At 50.2% G+C, this 17,043-nt stretch overlaps 1 protein-coding gene across 4 annotated transcripts in view; it reads right to left on the bottom strand.

Moving 5' to 3' along the window:
• Window positions 1-3,975, bottom strand: part of PLEKHM1 (pleckstrin homology and RUN domain containing M1) — a 55,483-nt gene extending 51,508 nt beyond the window's left edge. The window contains exons 1-2 of one of the 4 annotated variants that reach the window (XM_034941621.3): window positions 2,536-3,975; window positions 1,118-1,217 (exon numbers count right to left, since the gene is read on the bottom strand). The gene's annotated coding sequence lies outside the window, so the exon portion shown is untranslated. The remainder of the gene's footprint in view (window positions 1-1,117; window positions 1,218-2,535) is intronic. The other 3 variants (XM_008954908.4, XM_034941620.3, XM_003806538.4) reach the window with 3 other exon arrangements.
• Between the last annotated feature and the right edge of the window lie 13,068 nt (window positions 3,976-17,043).

Here is a 17,043-nt window from a genome sequence, read left to right as displayed (position 1 = left end):
AGCTTGTGATTCCCAGACTCAGGGCTAGTGGATGAGGGCAGAACTGTGGAGTCAGTGAACACTAGCTATCTTTCTTTCTTCCCTCCTTCCTTCCATCCAGTATCACCCAGCTTCCCTGTATTCTTGTCCCATATCCCAGAGGATTCTAACAAGGACCAAACTCTGAATGAATGAAAACAGGACCGTTGCCTGACCCATTCACCATTGTATTTCTAGTACCTGGAACAGTGTTTGGCACACACTGGTGCTCAAAAAATAAGCTGTTGAATGAATTGATTAATAAAATAAAAACAAGGCACGGGGCAAGTACCTCCACTTCACACACTGTGGGAAGTTGGGGTATATAACTCTTAAGTGCTGGGGCAACTGTGGAGCTCCTGTCATTAAGCCAAGCTGCCAATAAGGCTGAAAACAACTTAAATATACTGCATATTAATGGGAGGACATTGAAGGTAAACAGCATTCACTTTTCAAAGGAATACGACTATAAGTGGCAAGCAGAGACAATGTTCTTTGGGGCCCTTTAAAACTGCAATCAGCCGGGCGCGGTGGCTCACGCCTGTAATCCCAGCACTTTGGGAGGCCGAGGTGGGTGGATCACCTGAGGTCAGGAGTTGGAGACCAGCCTGATCAACACAGAGAAACCCCCATTTCTACTAAAAATACAAAACTAGCCGGGCATGGTGGTGTATGCCTGTAATCCCAGCTACTCGGGAGGCTGAGGCAGGAGAATCGCTTGAACCTGGGAGGCAGAGGTTGCGGTGAGCCGAAATCATGCCACTGCACTCCAGCCTGGGGAACAAGAGTAAACTCCATCGAAAAAAAGAAAGAAAGAAAGAAAAAAGCTGCAATCAAATGGCCCACCCATCTGATGCCGGGTCCTCAGGATTCAGAGAAAATATGTACCAAAAAGCCCCCAGGAAACTATAAATGCTGAGCATGGGACTTGGGTGCCTCTGGAATGTCCTTCTGCCTCAGCTACTCTGAGATAACATGGTTCCCTGTGTTCATGGAACCCAGATGGCCAAAAGTCAATGATCCAGCACTTATAAGAAAAGAAAGCGATTCAAGAGCCTCTGTACCCACCTAGGCCTCAGCCTCCCCAGGACCTACTCACCTATACTCTTCACAACAGGTAACGTTGCCTCTGGCACCCATCATATCCCCTGAATTCAGCATCAGGACTGATCTGCCATCAGCTCTGGCAGGGAGAAGCCCTTACAAGTGCCAAGAAAAGAAACATGAACAATATTCTGTGACCACAGCCAACACCACACAGAACTTCCCAGAGGCTCTCCAGGGCAAGAACACCAACCAGAAGGAAGTGACAGCTTCCATCATTCTGTGCTAAGTGAGCTGAGTGAGTGGCCATCTCTCACCTTCCAGATATTTGAATGATACCTACCATTCCAGCAGCCAGCACAAGTCATTTAATATGAATGCCAGAAACACAATCCCTGAGGACAGGTGCAGGAGACCAGATGCCAGGAAAAACCCCGGCTGACCCAAGAGTTGGGGAGAGCCCACTGCTCCTCCACCCTTATTTACCACCTGAGCCCCTGCACCTGCCAATCATGCTGCTCAGTCTCTAACTGCGGGTCTGAGTGAGCACCTACATTTGGCTGTCGAGGGGCAGCTGGTGGAGTTGGCAGGCTACTCTGCACTAAGTTCTCAGGTTGAATGGGAGTTGGGTCGAGGGAAGGAATGGACGCAGAGTTGGGGTGAAGAGTTGCGGTGGGTCAGCGGGGGTGAAAGGACATGGAGATGTCATTTTTAACGAGATTGGGTGAGGGTGGTAGGAAAGGAGGCAGCAAGAGTTCGGGACAGTTTGGCAAAGACTTAGGCATGGGGTGTCCTCAGTACGGCAGGAGACGCAAAGGAAGGTATACAGTGGGCTAGGAGACTAAGGACGAGAAGACACAGTTAAGACTTGGAATAAGGCTGAGATCGGAGTTATCCAGAAGAAAGCGGTGAGCTCAACAGGGCACCTACTTTGGGGGTGGGTCTTAGATGAGAGGGCGGAGGTAGAATGTTAGGGATGAGCAGATCTTGGGGAGCTGGACAGGGGATGGGGGTGACTGGGATAAGAAAGCTGAGCCAGAAAAGGGGAAACCTGAATGGTGGGTCTCGGGGAGGTGAGCGCGGAGCATCGGGATTACCAGAGGGGTGGGGAGAGAGGATGAGGTGTGTCAGGGCGGGGCGAAGGGACGTGGCCGAGATCGGGGTTGGAACTGGGGTAAAGTGGGGTCACGAGTGAAGCTGCATTTAAGCAAGACCGCTGGTGAGGGGATGCGGCCGCAGGCTGGGGGCTGGACAGATGGAGGGGACGGGGCCACAGCGGCGGTGCAGGGGGAAGGCTGGGTCGGAGCGGGGCGGGCGCGGGCTGGACAGGGCTGAGGGCTCTGAAGCCGGGCAGTCTCAGGGTAACCAGGGGCTGGGAATCGCGGAGGGAGCGGGAGGCCCACCGCCCGTTCGCGCCTCGGCCCTCCCACCCCTCTGCCGCCCTCCTCGCATCTTGACCCCCTCCTAACTCACCAAGCGGAGCGAGGAGCGAGGCGAGGGGCGCTCCCGGCCGCGGCAGCCCCTCAGCCTCCGAGCCGACGATGCGGTCCCCTCGGCCACTGACAACAGGAAGCGGCGCCCCGGCCCCTGACGCCATCACGTTGGCTCGGCGCTCCGGCCCTGCCCCCGGCCCGCGGTGCCAATCGCGCAGCCCGAAGGAGCCTTGGGGCGGGGCCAGCTGCTCCCGGAAGTCCCTGGGAGCTGAGCCCCGGGGCAGACGCGAGGTCTGGGAGGCTGGGGAACTGGGGGCGCCTGCAGGGCGCAGAGAGGCGAAGGCACCGGTGTCAGGGAGAACGCATCCGTTACCGCCCGCCTCCCGCAGGTCTGCGTCAAACTAGATCCTGGCTTCTGGGTTCCTGACCTCGTCTGGCCTCAGAACCATCTGTGCAACATTGGGGCTGTCACTTCGCCTCCCTCAGCTGAAGAGTTCCCACTTGTGAGTGGGACTAATAACGCCTGCCCTATCTTTGCCTCTCCGAGGGCAGCAGTGCAGCCCGTGGGGCGGAGCCCGGGCCCAAATTGGAGCCTCCGCCTTGCGCTTTCAGGATAAACATAGCTGTTTTGACCACACTTTATCCCAAGGGAACGCCTTGAGGTCCCCTTGGGCACTCTCCCGTGTGTAACTCGCCCATTAGCACCGCCTGGCTTGAAGCTTAGGGGTCTGGTTATTCTCTTCTAGCCCGTGTAGAGGATTTCTTTCTTCCTTTCTGCTTTTTTTTTGAGACAGGGTCTCACTCTGTGGCCCAGACTGGAGTGCTGTGGCACGATCACGGCTCACCACAGCTTTGACCTCACGGACTAAGTGGTTCTCCCACCTCAGCCTCCAAGTAGCTGGGACTACAGGCGTGCACCACCACGCCCAGCTAATTTTTTCTTTTTTCTTTTTTTTTTTTTTTTTTTTTTGCGACGGAGTCTGGCTCTGTCGCCCAGGCTGGAGTGCAATGGCGCGATCTCGGCTCACTGCAAGCTCCGCCTCCTGGGTTGACGCCATTCTCCTGCCTCAGCCTCCCGAGTAGCTGGGACTACAGGAGCCCGCCACCACGCCCGGCTAATTTTTTTATGTTTTTAGTAGAGATGGGGTTTCACCGTGTTAGCCAGGATGGTCTCGATCTCCTGACCTGGTGATCCACCCGCCTCTGCCTCCCGAAGTGCTGGGATTACAGGCGTGAGCCACCGCACCCGGCCAATCTTTTCATTTTTAAAAAAATTTATTTATTTTGTAGAGACAGGGGTCTCACTGTGTTACCTAACCTGGTCTCCAACTCCTGGCCTCAGGCGATCCTCCTGACTCGGCCTGCCAAAGTGCTGGGATTACAGGCATGAACCACCACACCTGGCCTGTATATCTTCTTTCTAACGCAAAAGTGACATTTCTCTTTCAGATGAACTCGGAACAAAATGTCATAAGTGGTGGCCACAGGTAGTGAAGAGCAGGGCAGGGAGTGTTGGCAGGGACCCATGCTCTGGACACTTTATACTTGCAGGCTTTGGTCAATTGGGAGCCTAGGGCCTGAGTGTGGATGAGGAGAGGTACTGCTACATGCCAGTCCTAAGTGGGCACAGGGGTTGGCTGGGGAACGGGCCAGTTCTTGGAAGCAAGCTTCACTGCCCTCGGCCTGGGCGTCCTGTGCTCTTTTGGCTTCTCTGGGTAGGAAGGTGTCCCTCTTATCTCTGCAAAGGTCAGAGTCTCACTGTCTGCTTTCAAGTATAAAACCAGCACTTGGGGGTATGACCCTGGACTGTATGAGGGCCGCCCTTTCAGTAATTCTCTCTCCAGGAGTGAGAACCTCCCCTTCTCAATTTTAGACTAGATGGGTCTGAGTGTGTTTAGTGCAGTTAATGGTTGAGCAGGAAGATTAGAAATAAGGACATAGAGACAAACTATTCTCTCAGTGTTAAACTCATTTTAAACAAAGTGGAAAGTAAGGGATTTAGTAGGGAAATCCTTTCACCTTGGCAAAACAATAGTATACAACTGGCACAGCATAATCCTTGGTGGCTTGGCACAAGCATTCCCTGTCCCCCATCAAGCACATAATGTCCCTCAGTAATTCCACTGCATTTTTGTGCAGCGGCTGTGTGCTGGAGCTGTGCGGAACCCCTCGGTAATCTCTTGTCTGCTTTTTAGGAGTCCCTATCTCCTGGTCTTCTCTTACTTCCCAAGCTACCCTGCTTCTTTGAAAAGTCTGCAGGCTTGTCTACCTTTTCTCAGCTTGCTCTGCATGTCTTGGGGAAGCTGCATAAATCATGGATCATGAAGGAGGGGGCGCGGAGGAGAGGGAAATGCATGTTTGCACAAATGGACCCTGAGCCCACCAGGCAGGCTCCAGATGGGGGGAGAAAAAAACCCTTCCATTATCATGTGACTTGCGCAAGAAAAAAGGTACCTGCAAAGGGCCAAGGGACCAGAGAGGAGAACTTGAGAGGTATTCTGGAGGAGGCGACTTTTGATATGAGCTTTCTAGGTGAGTAAAGGGTATTGCAGCTGAAGGGACTGGCTGGTAAGTGGCCAGCACATAGGAATACAGGCTGAGCTCAGGGAAGGGTGCACCCAGAGGTGGGGAGGAAGGTGGGAAGTGAAAAAGGAGGCTGGGCACGGTGGGTCATGCCTGTAATCCCAGCACTTTGGGTGGCCGAAGCTGGTGGATCACTTGAGGTCAGGAGTTCGAGACCTGCCTGGCCAACATGGTGAAAGCCCATCTCTACTAAAAATACAAAAATTAGCCAGGTGTGGTGGTGTGCGTCTGTAGTCCCAACTACTAAGGAGGCTGAGGTATGAGAATTGCTTGAACCCGGGAGGTGGAGATTGCAGTGAGCCAAGATAATGCCACTGCACTACAGCCTGGGCGACAGAGTGAGATCCTGTCTCAAAAAAAATTTTTTTTAATAATAATAAAAATAAATAAAAATAAAAGGAAGTGAAAAAGGAAAGGGTAAGGGGAGAGGGCCAGAATGGAAGGGGAGCTGAAGACTGAGCAAGGCAAAGTTGGAAGGCCAGTGCAGAAAGGGCTCAAACCATTTGCAAGGATGGTTCACATCCCACTGATCTGTCAGCTTGGATTTAAAGCACTACCCAGCGTTATTCAAAGCCACACAGGAGAATTGTAGGCATCAGAATGCCCTGGGGACAGGTCCAAAATGCAGATTCCTAAGCCCCACACTAACCCTAAAGAGTCACTCTAGGATGAGGTCCAAGAATTTGGGCTTGACCCCACCTCTCCTGTCCCCTGCCCTCACCACTGAGGACCTAAAGGATAATGAAAGGGGGAAATCTGTGCTCTAAATAATCCCTTTTGGCAGTTACTTTCTGTTTTCAAAGTTCAAGTCTGTCCTCCGGGACTAACCTAGGAGATGAGGGATAAGGGAATTAACATTTATGGAAAATGGAAGAACATACATAGGCACCTGTGTTCACCTAATATTCCTTACCAGCCACCTGAAAGGTGGGTGCTGCCATTATCTCTATTGTATGGATGAGAAAATAGGCTTAAAAGAGGTTAAGTGGCCAGGTGCCGTGGCTCACGCCTGTAATCTCAGCACTTTGGGAGGTCGAGGTGGGTGGATCATGAGATCAAGAGATCCAGACCATCCTGGCCAACATGGTGAAACCCTGTCTCTACTAAAATACAAAGAATTAGCTGGGCGTGGTAGCACGCATCTGTAGTCCCAGCTACTTGGGAGGCTGAAGCAGGAGAATCGCTTGAACCCAGGAGGCAGAGGTTGCAGTGAACCGAGATCACGCCACTGCACTCCAGCCTGGTGACAGAGCGAGACTTCATCTCTTAAAAAAAAAAAAAAAAAAGAGGTTAAGTAACTTGTGGGGGGGCCACAGCCACAGAAGTAGTAAGTGCTAGAAGTAGGATTCTTACCTAGTTCTTTCTGATTCTAGTTTCAGCTTTGTTCAGTGGATTTTAGAGCCAGGGCTGTTTAGGTTTGAATCTCATCTCTATCCCATATTGTTTGCTGGGACTTCCTTAAAACAGTGTGGGGCCCAGGGCAACCCAATGAGTATGGGGCTAAGATAGCTGACAGCTGCCACCGAGTCAGCATTTTTCACAGGCCCGTTGAGATAGCACTGAAGACAGAAATTTCTAAATTGAATTTTATTGATGTTCAGGAAAGAGAAGTAAGTCACAATGCCCCTTGGCCCTCAGCCCCAAGCAGAGAGCCCAGAGTGTGTGACCTCAGGCAAGTGCCAAAACCTCTCTGAGCCTCAGTTCCTCATTGTAAATAAGGGCTAATGTCAGTTGATGTGAGGAGTAAATATCATGATATCCTGGCTGGGCACAGTGGCTCACGCCTGTAATCCCATAACTTTGGGAGGCTGAGGTGGGTGGATTACTTGAGGCCAGGAGTTCGAAACCAGCCTGGCCAACGTGGTGAAACCCCATCTCTACCAAAGATACAAAAATTAGCCAGGCATGGTGGTTCATGCCTGTAGTCCCAGGTACTTGTGAGGCTGAGGCACAAGAATCGCTTGAACCTGGGAGGCTGAGGTTGCAGTGAGCTGAGATTGCGCCACTGCACTGCAGCCTACATGACAGAGTGAGACTCTGTTCCAAAACAACAACAACAAAAAAAAAAAAAGGAAAAGAAAAAAAGAAAAGAAAAAGATGATATCCTTAATGCAAGTTCTGGGCTGTAGTAAGTGCTCAAAGATGAACAGTTGTTACTATTCTAGTTGTGGCTAATTTTCACCCTGCCAATTAGGCAGGTCCTTGCCTTCCATTGCTCTTGTAAGCACTTGAATGAGAGCCTTTCTTGTCTGAACCCCAGATATATTCTTGCTTGGCATCTGATTGAAATAATAAAACTAGTGTTAATGCACCCTCCTCTCTGGACACTGGAATCACTGGTGTGCTCTTCAGTTCTGTTGTAGGAAGCGGTTTCTTTCCACTCTCTCTTTTTTAAAAAATTGATTAAAAAGTGTTGTTATACACACGGTTTACAATTCAATAAAATGAAACGGAATGGGGATGAAACATAACGAACAACAGCAGTTCATTGTCCCCATTGTTCCCACCCTTCTGGGGAGCAGGCTTTCAGCAGAATCTTCTGGTGCTTCTCCCCACATCTCCTGCACGTCTCATTGTTTGTATTTTATTATTTTTTTGAGACACAGTCTCACTCTGTCACCCAGGCTGGAGTGCAGTGGTGCCATCTTGGCTCACTGCAACCTCCGCCTCCTGGGTTCAAGCAATGCTCCTGCCTCAGCCTCCCTACCAGCTGGGATTACAGGCACCTGCCACCATGCCCAGCTAATTTGATATTTTTAGTAGACGCGGGGTTTCACCATGTTGTCAAGGCTGATCTCAAACTCCTGACCTCACGTGATCCACACGCCTTGGCCTCCCAAAGTGCTGGGATTACAGGCGTGAGCCACCGCGCCCAGCTGTCTCATAGTTTTAGACACTGTCTGTTGCCTTCCTGGTAAACCTGGCAAGGACTTAGCTCTTTTACACCCCAGCCCTGTCCATTCTTGAGGTTTGGGTATGCCACAATTTGTAGAAAATTAACAGTGTTTACAGAATTGTGACTATATAAATATTATTCACCACAGAGCTTAATAATGTGCTGTGAGGTCAGGCATGGTGGCTCACGCCTGTAATCCCAGCACTTCGGGAGGCCAAGGTGGGCGGATCACCTGAGGTCGGGAGTTCAAGACCAACCTGGCCAACATGGAGAAACCCCATCTCTACTAAAAATACAAAAATTAGCCAGGTGTGGTGGTGCCCCCTGTAGTCTCAGCTACTTGGGAGGCTGAGGCAGAGAATCACTTGAACCTGGGAGGTGGAGGTTGCAGTGAGCCGAGATCATGCCACTGCACTCCAGCCTGGGCAACAGAGTGAGACTCTATCTCAAAATATAATAAAATAAAAATAAAATACACTCTGATGATGGCTGCTTCCCCCAAGGGTGCCTCAAGCTCTCTCCTTTTCTTTCAGTGCCATCTGCCATTATCGTGCCCTCATTCTCTTCCAGTGCTCTGGCGGAGCAGGTGGCGCCCAGGCCCACAGTGCCCTCTCCAAGTTCTGTCCTCCATGTGCTCAAGTTATCCCCTAAACTTGTCACATGGGTCATCCTGGAACTTTGCTTAACTGCTTCCTGGGTTGGGGCCTTTATTTCCTGGCTCCCTTCTCTTCTTGCTTAATTTCCCCTCCCTCTGCTGCAGCACATACTCAGTTAAGAATCCCTTTCTAACATTAAAAAAAGAAAAAGAGAATAGTTCTTGGACCTCCTCATGATAGAAATTATATCTTTAGGCCGGGTGTGGTGGCTCACGTGTGTAATCCCAGCAGTTTGGGAGGCCGAGGCAGGTGGATCACTTGAGCTCAGGAGTTCAAAACCAGCCTGAGCAACATGGTAAAACCCTATCTCTACAAAAAGTACAAAAATTAGCCAGGTATGGTTGCATGTACCTGCAATCCCAGCTACTCAGGAAGCTGAGGGAGGAGAATCTCTTGAACCCAGGAGGTGGAGGTTGCAGTGAGCTCTGATCATGCCACTGCACTCCAGCCTGGGCGACAGAGTGAGACCCTGTCTCAAAAAAAAAGAAAATAAAGTTGTATCTTTAATATCCATTAACTGAAAAATAAAAATAAAAATAAGGACCAAAAATTACTATGCGGACACACATGCTTTTAAATGAATTTGTGTGTTATTCACCACAGTAACATCTATGAACTTGTGAAAAACTGTTACTGGTTTAGGCTTAAGGGTTTGCCCAGTCTAGCTTCAATGTTCAATGGGTGGGCGCGGTGGCTCACACTTTGGGAGGTGGCCAAGGCAGGCAGATCGCTTAGTCCAGGAGTTGGAGACCAGCCTGAGCCACATAGCGAAACCCTATCTCTACAAAAAATTTAAGAATTAGCTGTGCGCAGTCACGCGCACCTGTAGTCCCAGATATTGGAGGGCAGTGGGGGGTGGCGCTGAGGCGGGAGGATCACTTGAGGCCAGAAGGTCAAGGCTGCAGTGAGCCGAGGCTGAGTCACTGCACTCCAGCCTGGGTGGCACAGCAAAACTCTGTCAAAAAAACAAAACAAAACCAACCAAACAAACAAGAACCAAAGTTGGATGCAGTGGCTCATATCTGTAATCCCAACAACTCGGAAGGCTCAGGCAGGAGGATTGCTTGAGGCCAGGAGTTCAAGACCAGCCTGGGCAACATAGTGAGACCCTTGCCTCTGAAAAAATTAAATATTAATAAAAACAAACCCTAGTAGCTTCAGTCTTTGATTCTCCATCCCTCATTTCATCCCCTTGTCTTCTGGTAATAGAATTTCCTTCTTGTTTTTCCTTCGGGATGAGCCACCTTCGCTCCCTGGGATTCTGCTGGGATTGAGTTACCGCCTTCCGGGCTCAAGCGATCCTCCCACCTCAGCCTCCCAAGTCGCTAAGACCACAGGTGCATGCCACCATGCCTGGCTAATGTTTTGTATTTTCTGTAGAGCCGGCGTTTTGCCCTGTTGCCCAGGAGTTTTTCCTTTAATGTTCTCCTGCTACTTACTAATTCACTTTGTCACCCTGTGAGCTCATAAGAGCAGAGAGATAGCAACAGGAGCTAAAAAAACTCTAAGCTGTGAAAAAATATTAATATGAAATCATGACAGCTATTAGCTTAATTTGTTTTAGGCAAATTGCAAAGTAATTTTTTGGGAATCAGTGTCCCACTGCAGTGATTCCATATGGGGATTCCTAATTCCCAGTATGTTTTTAAAATAATTTGTAAACACCTAGTACAAACGCATGATATGAAATTCAAGAGGTACAAAAGGGCATACAGTCCTGCACTCTCCCAGTTTCCCTCCCCGAAGGCAACCACCATTACCAGTTTCTCGTGTGTGCTTCCAGAGGTATTCTTGTCCAACAGAACTTCAGTGATGAAAACAGTTGCCTGTGCTGCCAGTTTGGAAGCCATTAGCCACACGGGGCAGTTGAGCACTTGATATGTGGCTAGTGTGTCTTAGGAGCTGACTTAAAAAAAAAAATTTTTTTTTTTTAAAGACTCAGCGTCTTGCTCTGTTTACCAGACTGGACTGCAGTGATGTGTGAACATGGCCTCAAACTCCTATTTATTTATTTTTTGAGACAGGGCCTCACTCTGTTGTCCAGGCTGGAGTGCAGTGGTGCAGTCATAGGTCACTGCACCCTTGACCTCCTGGGCTCAAGAAATCCTCCCACCTCAGCCTCCTAAGTTGCTGGGACTACAGATGAATGCCACCATGTTTGGCTGATTTTTACAATTTTAAATTTTTTGCCTGGGCGCAGTGGCTCATGCCTGTAATCTCAGCACTTTGGGAGGCTGAGGCGGGCAGATCACCTGAGGTCAGGAGTTCGAGACCAGCCTGGCCAACATGGTGAAACCTTGTCTCTACCAAAAATACAAAAATTTGCTGGGTATGGTGGTGCGTGCCTGTAGTCCCAGCTACTTGGAGGCTGAGGCACGATAATCGCTTGAACCCAGGAGGCAGATGTTGTAATAAGCTGAGACTGCGCCACTGCACTCCAGCCTGGGTGACAGAGTGAGACCCGTCTCAAAAAAAATAAAAATAAAAAAATAAATTTTTTGTAGAAAAGGGGCTTCACTATGTTGCCCAGGGTGTTCTTGAACTATTGGCCTCAAGCTATCCTCCCACTTGGCCTCCCAAAGTGCTAGGATTACAGGCATGAGCCACTGTGGCCAACCTAAATTTATATGTAAATAGCCATATGTGGCTAGTGGCTACTGTATCAGACCTCACAGTTCTGTACAGATAATGCACAGCGCACAGTAGCATACTATACACGCCCTATTAAATCTTGCTTTGTTCCCTTAACAGCACCTATGCATCTTGGAGATAGATTGTCCCAATCTGCCTCATTTTTAAAAACTGCTGCATAATATCCTCTTGTAATCCACAAAGGCAATCCCAGACCCAGCCTGGGGGGCCATGGGTCATCACTTTTTACAACAAGCTCTAAAATCTTCCACATATACCATAATCAAGGCACTTCAGAACAACCCTAGGTTTCTCATGCCTCTACTTTTATTAGCCTGGGCCTGACATAGTTGGACATTGAATAGTCACTTCTGGGGGCTGGTGGAAATAATTTACCATGAGTGACTGCCCTAAAATATACTCTCCACCCACGTGGCCCGTGCCTGGCATTCACTAGTGCTGGTGGCATTCTTTAAGGTTGCTCATATCTCTAAGTGGTTCTCCTTTAAAGAGCAAAGTCTCCTGGGAAAGGTGGTCATTAAGCAGAACATCTGGGGCTCATCTTGCTTTTGCCCTGTTGAGAGGGGCCAAGGGACTTGGTAGAGCAGCAGGGGCTCTGACGGTGAACCTCATTGTTTTTAAAATTATTCTTAAGAGGCCAGGTGCGTTGGCTCACACCTGTAGTCCCAGGACTTTGAGGAGCAGAGGCAGGAGGATCGTTTGAGTCCAGGAGTTCAAGATTAGACTGAGCAACACGGGGAGACCTCATCTCTACAAAAAATTTAAAAGAAAATTAATTGGGCATCGTGGCACGAGCCTGTGGTTCCCGCTGCTCGGGAGGCTGAGGTGGGAGGATCACCTGAGCCCAGGAGGTTGAGATTTGCAGTGAGCTGAGTTCACACCACTGCACTCGAGCCTTGATGACAGAATGAGACTGTCTCAAAAAAAAAAAAAAAAAAAAATGTCCTTAAGTCCATGTGGACCCCTGACTAGGTTTGTGCCCTAGACAGCCTTCCTCTGAGGGCAGTTCAGGTGGTGAGACTCCAGCTTTAAATGGCCTCCACAGAAATTTCACTAACCTGCCTTGGTGTTTGACCCTGTATAACCCCTTTCTTCTTGAGGTCCCTTTGGGTGGCAGTAGATACGGGATTTGGTGTCTGACAGCTCTGGGGACAGATCCCAGCTCCAAATGGCAGAGTCTCTACAGATTACAAGCCAGATACTTAGCACTATGTGCTGATCTTCAGGAAGTCAGTCTATATTTCATAACAAGTCACATGGGGATAATGAAGGAATGGCCTAAAATGCTCTCAGTAATATTCCTGAGTCATCCCTCAGGGCTGGGCTTGGTGTTAGGCATGGCGGGGGAGGGAGCAGAGCTGTGTGCAGAGGAAGATGCAGTTCTTGCCTTGTCAGGGTCCCTGACCTGATGGCGACCCATGGTGGAGTCTTCATAGTGACAGACACCAGTGTAAAATCAGATCCAGGTTGTGCAACCCTCAAAGCAGGTCTCCTCACTCACCGGGATAGATAGACTATTGGCCGTACCTGCATCCACCGCTTGCCATGGTTTCGTTGTGGGTGGAGGATACTTTCCTGCCCCCTGGCTTTGGGTTTGCCCACGTGGCTTGCTCTGACCTTGGAATGAAGCAGAAACGAAAGGCTGCCAGTTCCGAGCCCACGTCTGAAGTCGCCTTAGGTGGTTCCGCGGGCCCCCGTGCGCTCCCACCTTCACCCAGAGGGCCTTCTCTGGTGCAGCCGCTGCTTCTTCAGCCTCCGCCCAAAAGGAACGGAGCCCCCTGGCCGATCCGCAGGCCTACAGGGAGCCACAGAGCGCAGCGGCTGGACCAGCGTTCAAGCCCAAGCACAGGCCTGCGAGAACCTTGTTCCAGCCGCCGTTTAGGATGGTTGATTAGGACGCGTTGCAGTGGCGGTAGCTCACCAATCCAGTGCGTGCACCTGCTCCTTTATTAGGCTAAAGAACCAGTGGCTCCCACAGGGACCTGATACAACAGTGCGTTAAATAAGGAGCTTATTGAGCTCTCATGTCGTAAGCCAGTGGAGAAGTCCAGGGCTAGTGTGGGGGCTCTGGCGGGGGCTGTGGCCCCCATCCGCATGGAGCCTCCCCATGGTTCACAGGTCTCAGTCTTCGGAGCCTTCGGCCCTGCGAGCCCGAACGGTCCACAGGGCGGCGCCAGACCCTCTTTCGAACGCCATCCTCTAAAGCCTCGGCTCCAACCGGTTCCACTTCTTCAGGCTCAGGATTTTCACTCTTCTCGAATGGGGGTGGCCCTCCCCCAATCTTCTGAGTCGCAAAAGCATCTCCCTCCCTCCAGGACCTCAGAGCCAGAGCTGGGCGAGAGGCCCTGACCTCCGGGGTAGGGTGGAAGTGTCCCTGTGAAGGTGCGGTCCTGCCTCCCATCCCCAGGCGCCGGGCCTCTCCCACCCTCAGCGCCCTGCTCACCTCCAACTGAAGATGCCAGGGCACCTCTGCTTCCTCCCTGCCCTCTCTGCAGTACCGCCGAGTGTGCATAAAAGGGTTTAATGTAGGCTTTGCCGGGTGCGGGGACTCCCACCTGTAATCCCAGTACCTTGAGAGACCAAGGCGGGAGGATCACTTGAGGCCAGGAGTTCAAAACCAGCCTGGGCAACAAAGTGAGGCCTGTCTGTGAAAAAAAAAAAAAAAAAAAAAAGAATAAAAGAGGTCCCTTTTTCTGGGAGATTGATATAGGGGAGTGTGAGTTAGAAGGGAGGCATTGAGGATCAGTCATTTAAAGCAGCATCCAAGGATGTTCAAGGCTAGAGATCCACAGGTGTATTTTCAGAAACTGAATTTCCTGGCGGGGCACAGTGACTCATGCCTGTAATCCCAGCACTTTGGGAGGCCAAGGTGAGCGGATCGCTTGAGGTCAGGAGTTCAAGACTAGCCTGGCCAACATGGTGAAACTGTTTTTAGAGAAAAAAAAAAAATTGGCCGGGCATGGTGGTGGGCGCCTGTAATCCCAGCTATTTGGGAGGCTGAGGCAGGAGAATCACTGGAACCCGGAAGGCAGAGGTTGCAGTCAACCGAGATCACGCTACTGCACTCCAGCCTGGGTGACAGAGACTGTCTCCAAAAACAAACAAACAAACAAAACACAAAAAAACCCCAAAACCCAAAACAAGCCAGGCGTGGTAGCTCGCACCTGTAATCTCAGCCGTTTGGGAGGCCAGGGCGGGTGGATTACCTGAGGTCAGGAGTTCGAGACCAGCCTGACCAACATGGTGAAACCCCGTCTCTACTAAAAATACAAAAATTAGCCGGGCATGGTGGTGCATGCCTGTAACCCCAGCTACTAGGGAGGCTGAGGCAGGAGACTTGCTTGAACCCAGGAGGCAGAGGATGCAGTGAGCTGAGATCGTGCCATTGCATTCCAGACTGAGCAACAAGAGCAAAACTCCACCTTAAAAGAAAAAAAAAAGAAAAAACAAACAAAACTCCTGAATTTCCCTGTGGATATCTTTTCTCTGGTAGCCTTTTTCAATGAGGGCTAAGTTTTCTCCAATACTATATGGCCTGCAGACCGCTCAGCTTTCATTCCAGTGAAAACATTCCAGAAAAAACTCTGAATCAATCCCAGGTGTTTCTCCAATCAGCTCAGGATGATTGTGTGTTACCTGCTGCTGCCCAGCTAGTGACACCTCTCCAGGCCTCTGACTTAGCTAGGTCTCCACCATGTCACTCCACCGTAGACTCCCCGCCTTCTTCTTTTGCAAAGCCTCGGACACCCAAACACCTACCAAAAGTGGGTAGGGTGCCAGGACACCTCCAAGTGTAAGTGGGGCTCTCCAGCACACCTGGATGTGGAGGTGTGATGCAGAGTGGTGGCTGCTCGTGACACTCATTTCACCCCTTTCTGTGCAGGTGCCAGAAGCCCAGGAAGCACACATCAAGGCTCGCTTGCCAGCGGGGTGCTGCCAATAAAATGTAGTCACGTGGAATTTGGAATGTGGAAAGGAGGTAGAAGTCATCCTTTCCTCCCCCATAGCAGCAGGTGTGCAGGCTCTGGTGGTCAGCTGGACTCCATACTCCCCCACCAGTCACCAGCCTGGAGACCGTGGGGCTGCAAGGACCTCAGCAGCGGTTTCCCAAGTTTCCTGACTTCTTCCATCCTCTGGAAATCAGCTGTGGTAAAGTAGCCTGAAAGCCAGTGGTGCAACCCCATCCCCACAACCTTCACCACCTCTAGCCCCTCCAGTGATAAGCACTAATTGCCTATATACAACCCTTTTTTGTTTGAAATATCTAATTTCTGTTTTCCTATCTGGGGTAGTGTAACATAAGAAGAAATATATATTTGGTCTCTGCCCCCAGTTCCTAACACAAAGCTTCTAAAACCCTTGGAAATTCCTGAATGATGGCGGTGCTAAGAGCATTGTCCTTTGTTAGTTTATCATTTTTCTTTTCTCCTAGGTGTTTTTTCCTTTTTAAACTTTTCTTTTAGGTTAGGGGGTACATATGCACGTTCGTTATATAGCTAAACTTGTGTCATGGGGGTTTGTTGTACAGATTATTTCATCACCCAGGTACCAAGCCTAGTACCCAATAGTTTTTTCTGCTCCTCTGCCTCCTCCCACCCTCCACCCTCAGGTAGGGCCCAGTGTCTATTGTTTATGAGTTCTCATCATTTTGCTCCCACTTACAAGAACATGCAGTATTTGGTTTTCTGTTCCTGTCTTAGTTTGCTGAGGATAATGGCCTCTAGCTCCATCTGTGTTCCTGCAAAAGACATGATCTCGCTGTTTTTTATGGTTGCACATCTTTTGTTCTAACATTTGGTCCTTAAACTTGGTTCCTGATACAGAGCTCCTAAATCCCTTGGAATTTTCTGGGTGATAGAAGCGTCCTTTGTTCTCATGAGGTGACTCTTGGTGGGCTCCTTATTTGGGGACTGGTCACCAAAAAGACCTATGGTTGGAAGCGTTGTGCTGTCAGCTCCATTCCCCATCCTCTGGCGTGGGGAGTGGAGCTGGAGCTCAATCATGCCTACGTGATAAAGCCTCCAGAAAACTCCTTAAAAGACAGGACTTGGAGAGCTTCCGGGTTGGCGAACACATCCATGTTCCAGGAGAGTGGTGCACCCCAACTCCACAAGGACCCTTCCAGACCTCACCCTGTGTATCTCTTCATCTGGCTTCATCATTTGTGTCCTTTAAAATATCCTTTGTAATAAATCAGCACTAGTAAGAAAACTGTTTTCTTGGGTTCCATGAGCTGTTCTAGCAAATGTTCAAACCTGAGGAGGGAGTTGTGGGGACCTCCAATTTAGCCAGTTGGTCAGATGCATAGGTGATGCTTGGCCTTGCACCTGGGGTCTGACATGGGGATGGTCCTGTGTGACTGAGCCCTTAACCTGTGGAGTCTGGTGCTCACTCTGCTTAGGGCTTCTCTGCCTTTTTAGTGTCCTTCTAGAAGGCCTTTCCTTCCTCTTGTCAGCTCAGAAAACTTTTCTTCCCCTTCCCTTCTTCTAAACCATCCCTTACATCTACTCCTTTCCAGTCGACCAAGAGCAGAACCACAGCTGGCTCCACTGCCACCATGCTGTCCCACACTGTCTCCTCAGGATGTATTCAGATGTCCAGCCCTCCCCCCAGTCTAGGAGCCCCCCCTTTGAGGAAAGGGATGCTGGCCTAGTCAACTCTTTCCCAGCACCAGGCACAGCATCTGGCACGTTCCATCTTTTTCGTGGACTCTCCCCAGGCGGCCTGACCTTCCCTCCTCTGAACCGGTGCATTTCTTGTC

This window comes from Pan paniscus, chromosome 19, assembly GCF_029289425.2.
Source record: "Pan paniscus chromosome 19, NHGRI_mPanPan1-v2.0_pri, whole genome shotgun sequence".
Classification (NCBI taxonomy): Eukaryota; Metazoa; Chordata; class Mammalia; order Primates; family Hominidae; genus Pan; species Pan paniscus.
Note: the sequence above shows the minus strand (reverse complement) of the source record. Positions and strands in the feature narration are given on the sequence as shown.